This window comes from Rhinolophus sinicus, chromosome 14 (genome assembly GCF_057876585.1).
Source record: "Rhinolophus sinicus isolate RSI-liver-muscle chromosome 14, RSI-T2T, whole genome shotgun sequence".
Taxonomy (NCBI): Eukaryota; Metazoa; Chordata; class Mammalia; order Chiroptera; family Rhinolophidae; genus Rhinolophus; species Rhinolophus sinicus.
The window spans coordinates 157486946-157500861 of NC_142514.1; positions in this window are offsets into that span (position 1 = coordinate 157486946).

Consider the following 13916-nt stretch of genomic DNA (forward strand, 5'->3'; position numbering starts at 1 on the left):
GCCAGTCCAGACACTGAGCTTTTTGTACTAGATAGTGTCATTTTTATTTTTCAAATCAGGAGATTCAAGAGAGGTTATGGAACATATTCTGCAATTGGATAAGGATGTAGGGGTTTCACCTGTTGAAATTGGGTGTCCAGAACTAATTAGTGGTAGCAGTAGTACAACATTCTCCTAATGGGATGTTCTTTTCTCCTCGGTTTTCAGGGAGCATTTCTAGCATCATCAGTTTCATGCGTAATAAATGACTAAACGTGTGGCAGCAGCTGCTAGAGGATACTCAGAAGGGCTGTGCTAGAGACGCGGTGAACTTGTCAATGGAAAGAGTCCTTGAGCTCAGTGATGGTAAGTGATCTTCTGCCTTGTTCCTGAACTCATGAGGCCTGCAAACTCACTCACAGCACAAAACCACACGTACGCTGATATGGCCTACAACTCATGCCATGATCCAGCTTCCATTCCACCCCAACCAGTTCTTCAACTTTTTGGCTTGTGACCTTCTTGGCTTGTTTTATTGTGTTTCCATCCTTCAGGCTTTATGCTCAGACATTTTTCTCTAATTTAGACTTTCCTCTTGCTAGCTCTACCATAATCTAATTTCAGCCTAGGCTCATAACCCTTACATGTTAGTGCCAATCCTTGTGAGCAGGGCCCCTAACTGCGTTGGCTCTGTATTCACGAGCATTTCTCAGACTTGGGGAAGAACTCTGATTGCTATGGAATTTTTTTTGTCATTGTAAGGAAGCCGCAGAATCAATAGTTGTTACTGCTCTTGCCTGTTAATGAAACCAGTTCCTACCACATTGCATTAATAGTTCATGAAAACAAGGAGTGATGAAAAATTCAAGAAGGAGCATTTTTCTCACTTTCATTGGATGGGAGACGTTAAAAAAATAAGACAAGCCCTTGTGTATATGTGTGTCCCAGGAGTACCACTTATTCAAGGATTACTTAGCAATTAGAGAATGGTAAGGCCTATAATTTGAGCATTGAGACATATTTTATTAAAAAGTCCGACTCATAAATGGTCCGATATATAATGTTCTGTGCCATTGGGATCCAAAACTGTCATCTTGACACGTGAGTTTGCCCAAGTAAAGTTGAATGCCAGGGCATGAGGTCAAGGCATCATTCTACTCGATTACTGAGCAAGTTCACTGGCGGCCGCTGGAGGAGTGAGTGCATATGTCTTAGCTGAAAATGCTTTTAAGAAAATTTCTTAGTGCATTTGAGAAAACTGGCATCTATAATTTATCAAAACAGCCATTTGAAAATGAATAAAACATAGCCACACCATTTTTGAATCATAGGTCTCAGATTTGCTTCTTCAAATAAAAGTTAGTTGTTTTGAAAGTATGTTCCAGTATATAATTTTAGAGCTTTTACAAATATGTTTGTGCTTTAAATTTGTAACTTATTTTTTGTGAGACATGTAGTAATAATTAAAAGGAAAACCATTTTTTCAGGAAACTCACCCCCCAAAAAACCCAAACACAGCAGTTTAAAATAAGTCTACCTATACTAAAGGGTATCTGTAGTCGAGAAATAGAAGTATGCACTGTGAATTTTAATACTAGATGTGTTTTGTATTGTATTCACTATAAAAAAATTATTTGCAAATAATTTATAAAACTAATTATAACAGAGTCAAAGAGATGAAGGAGGAGTAATAGAAAGCACAATAAAAATGAAATCAGAAAACCCAAACAGCAGAGGTGTTGCAGTAAGATTCAATGGAAACTTAAGTTACAGAATGATAGCCCAGTAGAGGAACTCACGTAGCAACAAAAACAACAAAATTTAATTTTTCTAATTACACTTAATTAGAAGTTGTGTGACCAAAATGCCTAAAACAGGATTGTGGTGTAAAAAACACCCAGGGGTAGATGTAAGGAAGCATATTCCTAAACTGCCAGTGTTTTTGTACAACTAATTTTAACTATTGTTAACCTATATTTCATTTCCATAATGAGGGAGCTGGTTCCTTCCAGATCAATGACCCCATTACACATCAGTAACTTATATGTATATGGGACCTGATGCCTGGGAGCTCCAGTCAAGTAATAGAAGTAGCAACTGAAGAAAGGAAAAGGGACATGGAGTCAGAGATATGTTATACTGTAGAGATAGGTTTTTTCTTGTGCAGAGGAAAACCCTGCCAGGTAGCTCAAATGAAAGAGTTGCACACACTGTCATCACAGAATTTTTCTGAAAAGAGGACATTTTGACTAATAGTCCAGTTCTGTCAAATTTCACTGAAATTCATCATTACTCCTTAGAAGTTGATAGTTCCTCAGAGAAGCCCTTAGAATTTCTGTGGATTTAGCAAGTTTTTGAAACCTGTATTAATTCAGTGTCTTATAAATAAATGAGCCCTGGTTTCCAGATCCATGATCTCTTTGACAAAGATCTCTTATTTTCATAATGCTGAGCAAATAATCTTTCTTAAAAATCTCTTAACAAAAAAATTAATTTTGGATAGATAATGGAATCCATCTCCAAATATTCTTATAGAAGATATTTGAAACTTTGAGTTGGGAAAAGGGACAAGCAGAATATGAAACCTAAAAAAGTCAGTTGAGAAACATAACATTTTGTTCTTTCTCAGACTGACAGTACAGACTTGGTTATGAAGACATGGGGTTTTTCCTTGTTGTTTAAGCAGGTGGCGTCCTCAGTGTGTAGAATGTGCTCCATCATGCATAGCTAAGCCTCATTTTAGTGACACACTTTGTGTTCATGAGGATATAATACTACAGCCTGGGATAGCGCCTTTGATTTTTTTTAAATTAAAGTTTATTGGGTTGACAATGGTTAGTAAAGTCACATAGATTACAGATGTACAATTCTGTAATACGTCATCTATGTATCACATTGTATGTTTACCATCCAGAGTCAGTTCACCTTCCATCATCATATATTTGATCCCATTTACCCTCATCGCCCACCCTCCTCTTCCCTTACCCTCTGGTAACCACTAAACTATTGTCTGTGTCTATGCATTTTTTTTCTCTTTATTTGTTACTCTTGTTTCTTTGTTGTTTTCAGTTTTATATCCCACATGTCAGTGAAATCATATGGTTCTCGACTTTTTCTGTCTGACTTATTTTTCGCTTAGCATTATAATCTCAAGATCCATCCATGTTGTCGCAAATGACACTATTTCATCTTTTCTTATGGCAGAATAGTATTCCATTGTGTATATATACCACATCTTCTTTATCCAATCATCTGTTTGTTGCTACTCAGCAGCCTAACTATTTGTTCCTTGTACTTGCCCCCAAAGAAAGGAGAGTCTGTAAGCCGGATCCTTTCAGGGACTTTGCTAAACCTTTGTGTTTGCACATTACGCCTCCCTGTTTGGTCCCAGAAAGATGGCTGGTCAGCCAATGTCCAGTATGACTTTCCATGTGAAAAGCAACCTAAGACAGGCGGAGCCGAGTCGGGACCAACAGGAAAACCTACGGGGTTTGTATAGGTGGGCACAGACCCCCACCTTCCTCAGGCTAAGGAAAGCCTCAGCCTCTGTGGCTGCATTCCTTCCTGAAACCTGCAAGGGAAGTGATTCAATGCTGTGCTCTCCATCTATTCATATGCATATAGGTTTTGTCCCTTGGGGATGTTGAGACTTAAAGGTACAGCTGCCTGCAGACAAGGGTGATTGGCTGAATCGGTTTCCTATTATAATGTATGTAATTCACAGATCTTGAGATTGACAAGCTTTATCTCCTTTGCTTCCTCACCTAACTAATAAAAGCTAATGTGCAGGCCAGATTAGGAGCCACAGCCCAGTCCTTGAGGCTGCTGGTCCCTTGACCTCCGCTTGCACTCTATTCATGGCTACTGTCTTTTCTTAACTCTGCGCTGCCTTCCTCGCTCCCCACAACCCTTGTTGTGCTGGACATGACATCTACTGAAGGACACTTTGGTTGTTTCCATGCCTGGCCACCGTAAATAAAGCTGCAATGAACATTGGAGCACATATATCTTTACGGATAAATGTTTTCAGATTTTTGGGGTAGATACCCAGGAAAGGGATTGCTGGGTCATGTGGTAATTTTAGTCTTAATTTTTTCAGGGACCTCCATACTGCCTTCCATAGTGGCTGCTCCGTTAGTTAAGATACATTCCCAGCAACAGTGTTTGAGGGTTCCTTTTTCTCCACAGCCTCTCCAGCCCTTGTTATTATTTGTCTTGTTGATGATAGCCATTTTTTTTTATGAAAGTAATCGTTCACATTATTAAGGAAATGTAGACTTAGGGATAGTATCCAAATTTGATCTAGCCCCCACCCCTTACCTGTTGTCACAGGATGTGGTAGATGGGATTCTCTATATGGAGTTAGACAGTTCAAATTCCATCTCTGTCTCTTGCTAGCTGGTGATTTGGGCATATCACCTAGTCATTTTGAGTCATAGGTTTTTATCTTAAACATGTTAAATAATATATAATTCACATAATTGGTGAAAGTTTTTAAAAATATATACATCTACATAGTGTCAGTGGTCAGCAAAATTGGATCCCACTCCCCTCAATGATTTATGAAAAGTTATGTTGCTTTATTCTCAGATTCATCATTACCCATGCCCTGGACTTGGTAACAGGTTACAGTGTTAAATTATCTCTGTATGAATGATACTTTCTATTTTCCTGGCTGGATCCTGTTGGATACAATCACTTAATCTCTTGTGAAGGATTATTAGCACAAACTTTTATTTTTGTTTGGTTTTATCTTCTAAGTTATTCATGGTATATCACATTCCCCTGGTTAGCATAGGTTTATAAGAATTGTGATGAATGAAGTGATTATGCACTTTTATTTGTTTGTTTGCACATTAGGAAAAGCTTCATAAATCTAATTTTACTATATGTTAGCTGTGCCACATCTTCTAAATTATACTTACAAGTAATTGCACATAGTGAAAAGCACTTGGACTATTTCAAATTATGTCTGTAAAATCACATTCTCATTCTGTTCTCCCTTTTTTAGAATTATATTTTAATAGCTTCAGTGCACTCAAAAGCTATAACAATATAATTATTTGGAATATATTGTGCATTGTGCCTATTTTCTATTCATGAACCATCTGTGTTATTGGAAACCTTGCAATTAATACTTAGCAATTAATGAATTACTGGAAAGAAAAATCTTCTGATGCTGACCATTGAAGGACTGAATTATTTTCCACCAGTGAAAAGGTAGAGTATAGGTATTTACATGGTTGCCCATTTAGATCCATCTTAACTAATGGTTTATTGGATGAGTTGTAATCACTCTTAATTTATAGTCAATTTTGTTCAATCTGTGCAGCGGTTGAATAGGAATGTTACATGTTCAGTATTGAGGGTAAAAAGGAGGTGTTTTCCTTAGTCAGGATAAGTAATGCAAGCTGCTACAACACATTCTGCGATCTCAGTGGCTTACACACACACACTCACCCGCACGCGCACACACACACACACACACACACACACAATTCTTATTGCTCATGTAGGGCCTAGTGCATTACAGTGAAGGGTCTCCTTCATTCTCAAACACAGGGATACAGGCTCCCTCAAACTTGTGATTCAACCACATCAGCATGTAGACTCCTAGATCAATTGGGCAAGGAAAAAGAGACGTGGAGTTTCACACATCAGGATGTTTTCAAGGGGCAGAACTGGGAGTGGCTTATAGCGCCTCTCCCTGATTAACTGATTAGCGTCCAATATCATTTACCTAATCTAATTGCAAGGCAAGCACGGAGAGCACATGGGATATTAGGTGAATGCTTATTATGTGTGCTATGTCCACCAAACAGGTGGGGATGGGCATCAGGATACGAAACTGGCTCCATATCTTTGCACATCAAGTGTCTTCTTCCTGGAATACCTGGACTTCTTGCTTTCCTGAGGAATTCCTGTATAGCTCTTGCTAAGAGATTTGGAGCCTACTTTCTCCTTAAAGCCTTCCCTGATACCTTCAGATAGATATAATTGCTCCTTTCCCAACATTTTTTTTCTATTTCATTTTATATTATGACTGTCAACAATAAGAGCTTCTGTTTATTGAGCATTTACTTTATAGCAGCCTGGAAATGTGTGTGTGTGTGTGTGTGTGTGTATAAAATTCCATTCCAAATCCAAATTCTAGAAGATACTTATTTTACCTATTATTATCACTTTCCTGTAAGTGATGACAAGGAGAATTGAAAAAAAATAAATTAAATATCTTGGGCCACAATATAGAACTAGTAAGTTGCAGAGTGGAGACTGAAGCCCAGGTCTGTCTGATTCCTAAGTAATCACCCTTCCCAGTATGCATCTGCCTCCATTATCTACCTAGTGTAGATAATATTTTCATAAAGCAGTTAATCAAATGCAATATAATCATACATGTGGTTTCTCTGAGCTTAGTCTTTAAAACTCCAGAGCCCAACATGGCTACAGGGTTTTATTTTTATTTTTATTGAGTAACAATGTGGTTTTCCAGGACCCGTCAGCTCCACGTCAAGTTGTTGTCCTTCAATCTAGTTGTGGAGGGCACAGCTCAGCTCCAAATCCAGTTGCCATTTTCAATCATTAGTTGCAGGGGGCACAGCCCACCATCCCATGTGGGAATTGAACTGGCAACCTTGTTGTTGAGAGCTCGCACTTTAACCAACTGAGCCATCCGGCCGCCCCCAGCTACAGGCTTTTAAAAACATGTTAACAAATGATGGAACACAGTTTAATTAATGCACACGAGAACTTTCAAACAACTATGACTTCCTATTTTCAATAAGTTGTGGTACAGCTCAGGTTAATTAAAAAATACAGCTATTTCATTTAGGGCCTGATAATACCATTCTGACAAGAGCTCAGGGCAGTTCGCAGCATGGATTTAGTTCACATATGCTGTCCAGAAGTGCCGTTGTCCCCTCCATCTGTTTCTTTGCTGTTATTTCTTAGGACCACTGTACAAAGTACCACAAACTAGGTAACTTAAAACAACACACATTTATTTTTTTCATAGTTTGGGAGGCTAAAAGCCCCAAATAGAGATATCAGAAGGGCCATTCTCTCAGAAATCTGTAGAGGAAAATGCTTCCTTGCCTTTTCCTAGCTTCTAGTGGTGGCCATACTGTAGGTCCTTGGTGTTTCTCAACCTGCGACTGCATCCCTCTAATCCCTGCTTCTGTCATCACATGGTGTCCTTCTCCCTGTGTGTCTGTCTTCACATGGTGTTTTCCCTTCTTTATGAGGACACTAGTCATATGGATTAAGGCCCACCCTAATGACCTTACCTTAATTGCATCTGTAAACATCCTATGTCCAAATAAGGTCACATTCACAGGTATTGAGGATTGCAACTTCAACATATATATTTGGAGGATGCAATTCAACCCATAACACTATGATAATTTTGCTGACTCCCCTGTTTTAAACCTTTATTCCTATCTCTGTACCTGTGTTAATTTACTTTCAGCTCATTTACTCTTACTTTCTGGGGCTTTCATAAGTTACTGTAACTTGTTCTTGCTGTGGCTCTGGTTTCCTCTCCTTCCCCACTCTGCTGTCTAATCCAAGCCACTTTACATCCAGGAACCAGGATTCCTATATTTTTGGGTCCCCCGAGAGATCTCTGGTTGCCCAAAGACATCACAATCTCTATTCATCCTCTGGCTCTGCGGCCCCTGCATGATAGTTCCTAGAACTGCTAAGTCATGAGCATATCCTTCTATCACTCTGCAGCATGGACCTCCAGTAGATTCATAGCGTACTCCTTTTTGGCTAAAGGCTGGAGAATATAGAGACTCATACCGCTGAAGAAAACACTACTGTTTTTCCCTGTATGTAAGACCTAACCGGAAAATAAGCTTTACGGTAGCATGATTTTTCAGGATGACATCCCCTGAACATAAGCCCTAATGCATCTTTTGGAGCAAAAATTAATATAAGACCCAGTCTTATTTCCGGGGAAACACAGTATTATCTTTTAGATATTCAGTGATATCACGATCTAACGTAAGATTTCTGTTTTAGTGTCTGTTTTGTTTTATTTTTCACAAAGAGATCTATTATTAGATGAACCTCTGAGCCTGCTTGAAGTGATTATTGACTACTGTAGACATAAGGCAGCTTACCAGTATCTCCCATACCATGTGTGAGAGGCTGATACCATTTTAAAATAAATGAACAAAGCAGATATTACAAATTCATTTGCATAAACATGAGAGCCACCTTTAAATTTGAAAAAGTGGTGCATAAAAGTAAAATTGCATCAAAAGTGAAAAGCTGCACACAGTTTCAATATTTAGCATTCCTGGGCTGTCTTCTAACTTGCCATTAGTGATTATGCATATAGCACCCATTCCCTCTCCCCACCATCCCTGGTTCTGCGACCCCTCTTGTTTCTTCGGTGTAAAGAAATGTTAGTGTCAGCTATATACGCTGAATTTCATGTGCCAAAGAACAAGAAGATATATTAATTAGCAGATCTTTGTTGTTATTGTTCTGTTTTTATGTGTTTAAAGACTAAAGGATATAAAAATAAGGATCTCTATGAGATGCCCTAATATAAGAGTTAGTATTGTCAAAGTTTACTGGCTTTCCAAAATCTTAGCTTATCTCATGTTCCAGTTGCCATTTGGGAAGACATACTATGTGACAAAGGGAACTGATTTTCAGTATTAAGTACATAATTTGGAAATTCATTGTTGTAGGTATGCATATTACATGTGAAAAAATGACATGATAAAAAATAATGTTAACTGAGAAATTCTTGAGCTTCTTAGATTAATTTCAGAGAAACGATAAAGTTTAAAATCTTTTTTTCTGCAAAAAGGTCAGAAGAACAGTATAGAACATTTTATATTGCATACATGTCCATTTCTAATACATGCTGGAATACTCAGCAGAATTTTAAAAATAGCTTCTAAAATATTCTTGTAAATTTTGAAATTTGTACCTATAGTTAACTGAACCCAGAGGCTCCTGTCCCTGGTAAAATGTAGGGTATTTGGGGAGGCCATTTTAAGTGAATGACACATGTCACATGTCATCATATACGTGAGAAAGTATAACTCCATGATGGGGTAGTTTAGCTGCTTTATTCAATAAATCAAAGACCCTAGATCTTGAGAATTCTCTCAGCAAAAAAGAGTAAGTGTAAAGTGCTGACTTTAGGGATAATATAATGAACCTCTGCTTTTCCTTTAACTTTGTCTAATGACAAGTAGCTGTAAGCTATGCTGGAGAGAGACAGACAGAGAAGACAGGCAGAGACAGAGAGACACAGAGACAGATATAGGGAGAGAGAGGAGCGAGTTATCCCGGGATTATTTGGGGTTTCTTTTTTTTTTGTAGATTGTCAGTAATCCATAGTGAGAATCTTGATAAAATTTTCCCTACTTTTCTTCTAAAAAATATAAGAGATATAACTTTCATAGAATATCATTTGAATGGTAAGATGTAGGAAAAAATGATATATTTAGTTCAAGTATCATTAATCTTGTAATTACTTCAGAACATACGAATGCAATGAAGATACTTGAAGAGGCAAGTTGGACCATTTGATATGCTAGATGAAGTAATTAATTCACTTATTCATTTACTCTTGTATTCATTAAGCCGTAATTAGACACCAGTGATATGGCAGGCAATTTGTTAGAAATTGAAGAGTACAAAACTTTTCTTGGAGATTTCATTCTCGTAGGGGAGCCTGGCATAACATACAATTTCAATACAGTAGGAGGATGGAGTTAAATACAAGGAGGGTGGTCAAAATACCCAGAAATAATTCATTGGTTTTAGAACTCTAAAAGAAAACATACTCATGGAAACCATTTTATGGGTAGAACCTTTTTAGAATCTTTAATTAAAAAAAAAAAAAAAAATTTAGATATTTTGAATGTAGCCAACCAAGGGACCTATTTTACAATAGGCACTTCACAGAGAAGTGTGTGAAGGTAAGAGTCCTGGTCATGGTTTAATTTCATATTGATATACCTGCTCTAGACTCTGCTGGGCCCTAGCAAGGAGCCAGAGTGTTGCACATTCTAGGCTAGACTTCCAAACACTTAAGGTAATTTATCCTGTACTCGTAGATTTTGAGCTTGTGAAGAATAGGGGTTATCTTCTACTTTTTTTTTTTTTTTTTTTTTTTTTTTTTTAATTCCCATTGCCCCGCATAGTCCTGGCTCAAAGTAGCTACTCCATGAAAGTTTGTTGAATAATTGCATATATACTAATAATTGTGGATGCACTAGGAAAACTATGTCTCTTAGAGCTCTCATCAATGAATCTTTCTTTCATCTCTGTTCTCCATTACTTAATATGGGTTCCAGAATACAGTAAGTTGACTCTAGTTTGATAAGCAAGTAGTTGCCTTTACTTGATCGATATTGCCCAATTAAAATGTGCTGCAATCTGATTTCCTTATCAAGCATCTACATTTGCTCCATCAGGCTATGAACTTATCTAAAGAATCTTCTTCCACTGAGTTGCTTTTATTCTTGAGAGAAGCCAGTTAATTAATTCTTTACTCTAGTGATTTATTTTTGCTATTTATATTTGTTCATTACAATTAATGCAATATAATTACAAAATAGATATAGCTCAATGTAATGTATGATAATTTTCTTCATTTGTTATATCCAAAGCTCATTGTCTCTTTTATATAGATTTTTTTGAAGAATAATAATTTTTCAAATTCAAGAGTCACATTCAAGAGAATGTATTTTTTTTGTACAAAAGACATAATTTGGTTTAATTCACTGTAATTGGTTCTGAAATAGTTTTTCTTTGTTTAAAAACTGTCTACTTAGATTTCTATTTTGACTTGCTTTATGAGAAATAGTGATCAGCTGATTGCTTCTTTAAAAAAGAGGGTCAAATACATAATTCTTTGAGAGAAAGAAATAAAAAATATTCAGTTATTGACTTCCTTGTCATTATTCATAGGCAGTACTTCATTTTATTCAAACATTAATATTTCTTTATTCATAGATATTTATTCAGATATTCATAGGTAAAATGAAGCCACAATTGAATAATTTCTATGCATATTATTTTTTTAAGCATTATTGTATTAATTTAGAAACTTTTTATAGACATTATGTTTGAGGACACTTTTTTTAGAAAATTTTCCTTGTATGATAGCGTGATAAAACGTGTGTGTGAGCAATATTTTAAGCACTAGGATTAAAAAATAATAATAAGACCAACTTTAGAATTTTCTATTTAAACGTAGCTTGAAACTAACAATTTTAGTTGACAATAAAATAGAGTGATGATAAAATTTACCATATTATTTGTTGAGAAAATAAAGATATTTTGCAGTGTGGAGGTTTACACTTGATCCTACCAATAAAAAAATCTGTGAATTGAAATATTTGAAAATATCAGACTATGATAATTCTAAAAGCAATATACCCTCAGGTCTAGCAATCTGATTACTTAATGTTCTTCGTACGGTGGGTTTTCTTGTTCATGTGCCCTGATGCATTCTTTGCTCTCTACCTGGGATAGATACTGCTCTCTATCTCCCCAAGTCTGTCAACAGCTCATCAAGCTTTAGTTCAAATATCCCCTGCCCCCAACGCCTTAATGAGAGATCCATAATCACCACCCGTGCTGAAGTGATTTGTCCCATACAATTGTTTTTCTCTCTTATACTTTGATTTTATTTATTGTTGTGTAACAAAATGCATTCCTTTGGGCAACGATGAGTGCCTTGAGAATAGACTAGAATTGATATATTTTCATGTCCTAAGAAACTGGTTCTCGTGGAATGGAAAACGAGTCTCTAACACCTCCATCAAAAAATGAAGACACACAATCCAGCCAAAGTTAACTTTGAAAACCACGGCAAATGGTACCTCTACCCTTCTACTTCCTTCAGCAATGTACTTTAATACATTGGGTCAACAAGTTGTCTCATTAAGTGATAAAAACACCTAGTGATAAAAATCATTCAACTGTGCCATCGTATTCTGTCACACACAAGTGTGTTATGGCTATTATTCTATGTACACTAGATATTTTCTAAGATTCCTAACGGGAATTATAGTTTTCTTGAGAAATTAAAACAACAACAACAAAACATCTCTTGATGCTTTAAGGCAATAGTAATAGAATGTGTGACGTGAGCAAATGAGATTCTACTGAGTCCCTGCTGCTGTTTCTCTTAGAGCATTTGGTGGTTTTTTTATATAGCTTAGTTTTTCTCTTTATTATTGTCGCTCTGTACTGTTTTTTTGTGCTTGAAATATTTTTCACTTTATTACCATTCTTTTAAATTTCTCTGAGTGTCATTCTAAACCAAATCTATGTAACGTAAAGGCATCTATCTGCCTCTTCCTAATATAATCCAAATGTGAAAAGTATTCATAAATACAAAGAGTTGGCATTTATTGTAATCTGTCATCTGTTTTGTCTGCAAGTTCATTATTTTAAGGTTCTGTTTATTTGAGTGATTCCTAACAGTCTTCAGTCAGCATTTCCTATGCCTTCTCCCAGCTTCTACTGTTTACATTATAAAACTGGACTTCTTTATTATTCAGTGAAGATGCTTTAAAACAGTTTTTAAATTTTATTTTAATATCTTATTTCATTTTTGAACCTATCTGTTAATTATTCTCAGTTAGTGCCTTGTGCCTTATTTCATGTCACAGAATTCCAGATGCTCAAGGTTAGACAACTATTAACTTAGTACTTGAATTCCCATTATAACTCTGTGTTCTGAAACTGCATTTTACATTTTCAGAAAAGTCTGGCCACAGAAGGATTTTATATTTTGTATTAAAATAAACTGTTTTCCTGAAAAAAGATTCCACTAACCTTCTAACTTCTAACTCTCCAATCCAAGGCCAAATTGGATGAGTTTAAGCCGTCTTCACAAATTTATAGCTTATTCTGTCATTTTCTTTAAGCTTGTCTTCTCTAAGATAATCTCTGTTACAATTATTTAAACCACGTGGTTCCTGTTTTCTGACATTATCTTTTCATCTGTGTGTCATACCCTGTAATGATTCTGGAAAGTACAGGTATTTCTATCTAGCGTTTAATTATATCTGATCCACCCTTCCTGTTCTTTGGACTGTTCTTGCTGTAGAAAAGTAATAGTCTCCTGATGGGACTATCAAAAGTGGATGGACTTTCCTAGCTGATGTTGAATATAAATGTAGCTAATGCTTTGTTATATTTGAGGAAAAGCTCAATAATGACAATGAAACTATCATAGATTAAGATGAATTGTTGGAGGGTATATTGTTATACTAAATAGCACCTACTAAACCTGTGTCTCAGTGCTTTATATCTAAAATGGATAAAAAATCATGTTCTTAGAAACACTTTACAGCCTCTGGCATTATACTATTTATAATCAAAATCAAGAGTGTGAACTTTGAAATTTTTATACAAGATACATTTATTTCTTTTAATTTCTGAAACTTGGAAAAAGGGACAACTGGAAAGTGCGGACAATAACTAAAGGCATCCTGAAGAAGCTGGTGCATCACCTTGTGCCTGCCTTTTAAAGCAGCGACCCTTGTAGTTACATACAATGTTTTATGAGCTCCATGGTAATGGAGTTGTTTGACCTAATATGATATTACTCTGCCAGTGTTGAGGACAAGGTCATGTTTGTATGTGGAGGCGGAGCATAAGTTTATGTGAAGGACAACATCAAGCATTGCTTCTGTCTGCTATTGGGGAAAGAGGCTATATTTCATATTAATAACAGACCTAAGCAAACAAATATGAAGATTAGACAAGGTTGGGAGTTGGGAATTCATTACCCAGGTGAAGCTTTTTCCTTCCTGGGATGATTATAAAATGTGATAGGGCTAGTAAGCAAGATAGTTGGGATAAGATCATAAATATTTACTATGTTAATAACATTATGCTTACTTGTAACATATTGCAATCTTTGGTGTCTCATGAAGTATTTCTGA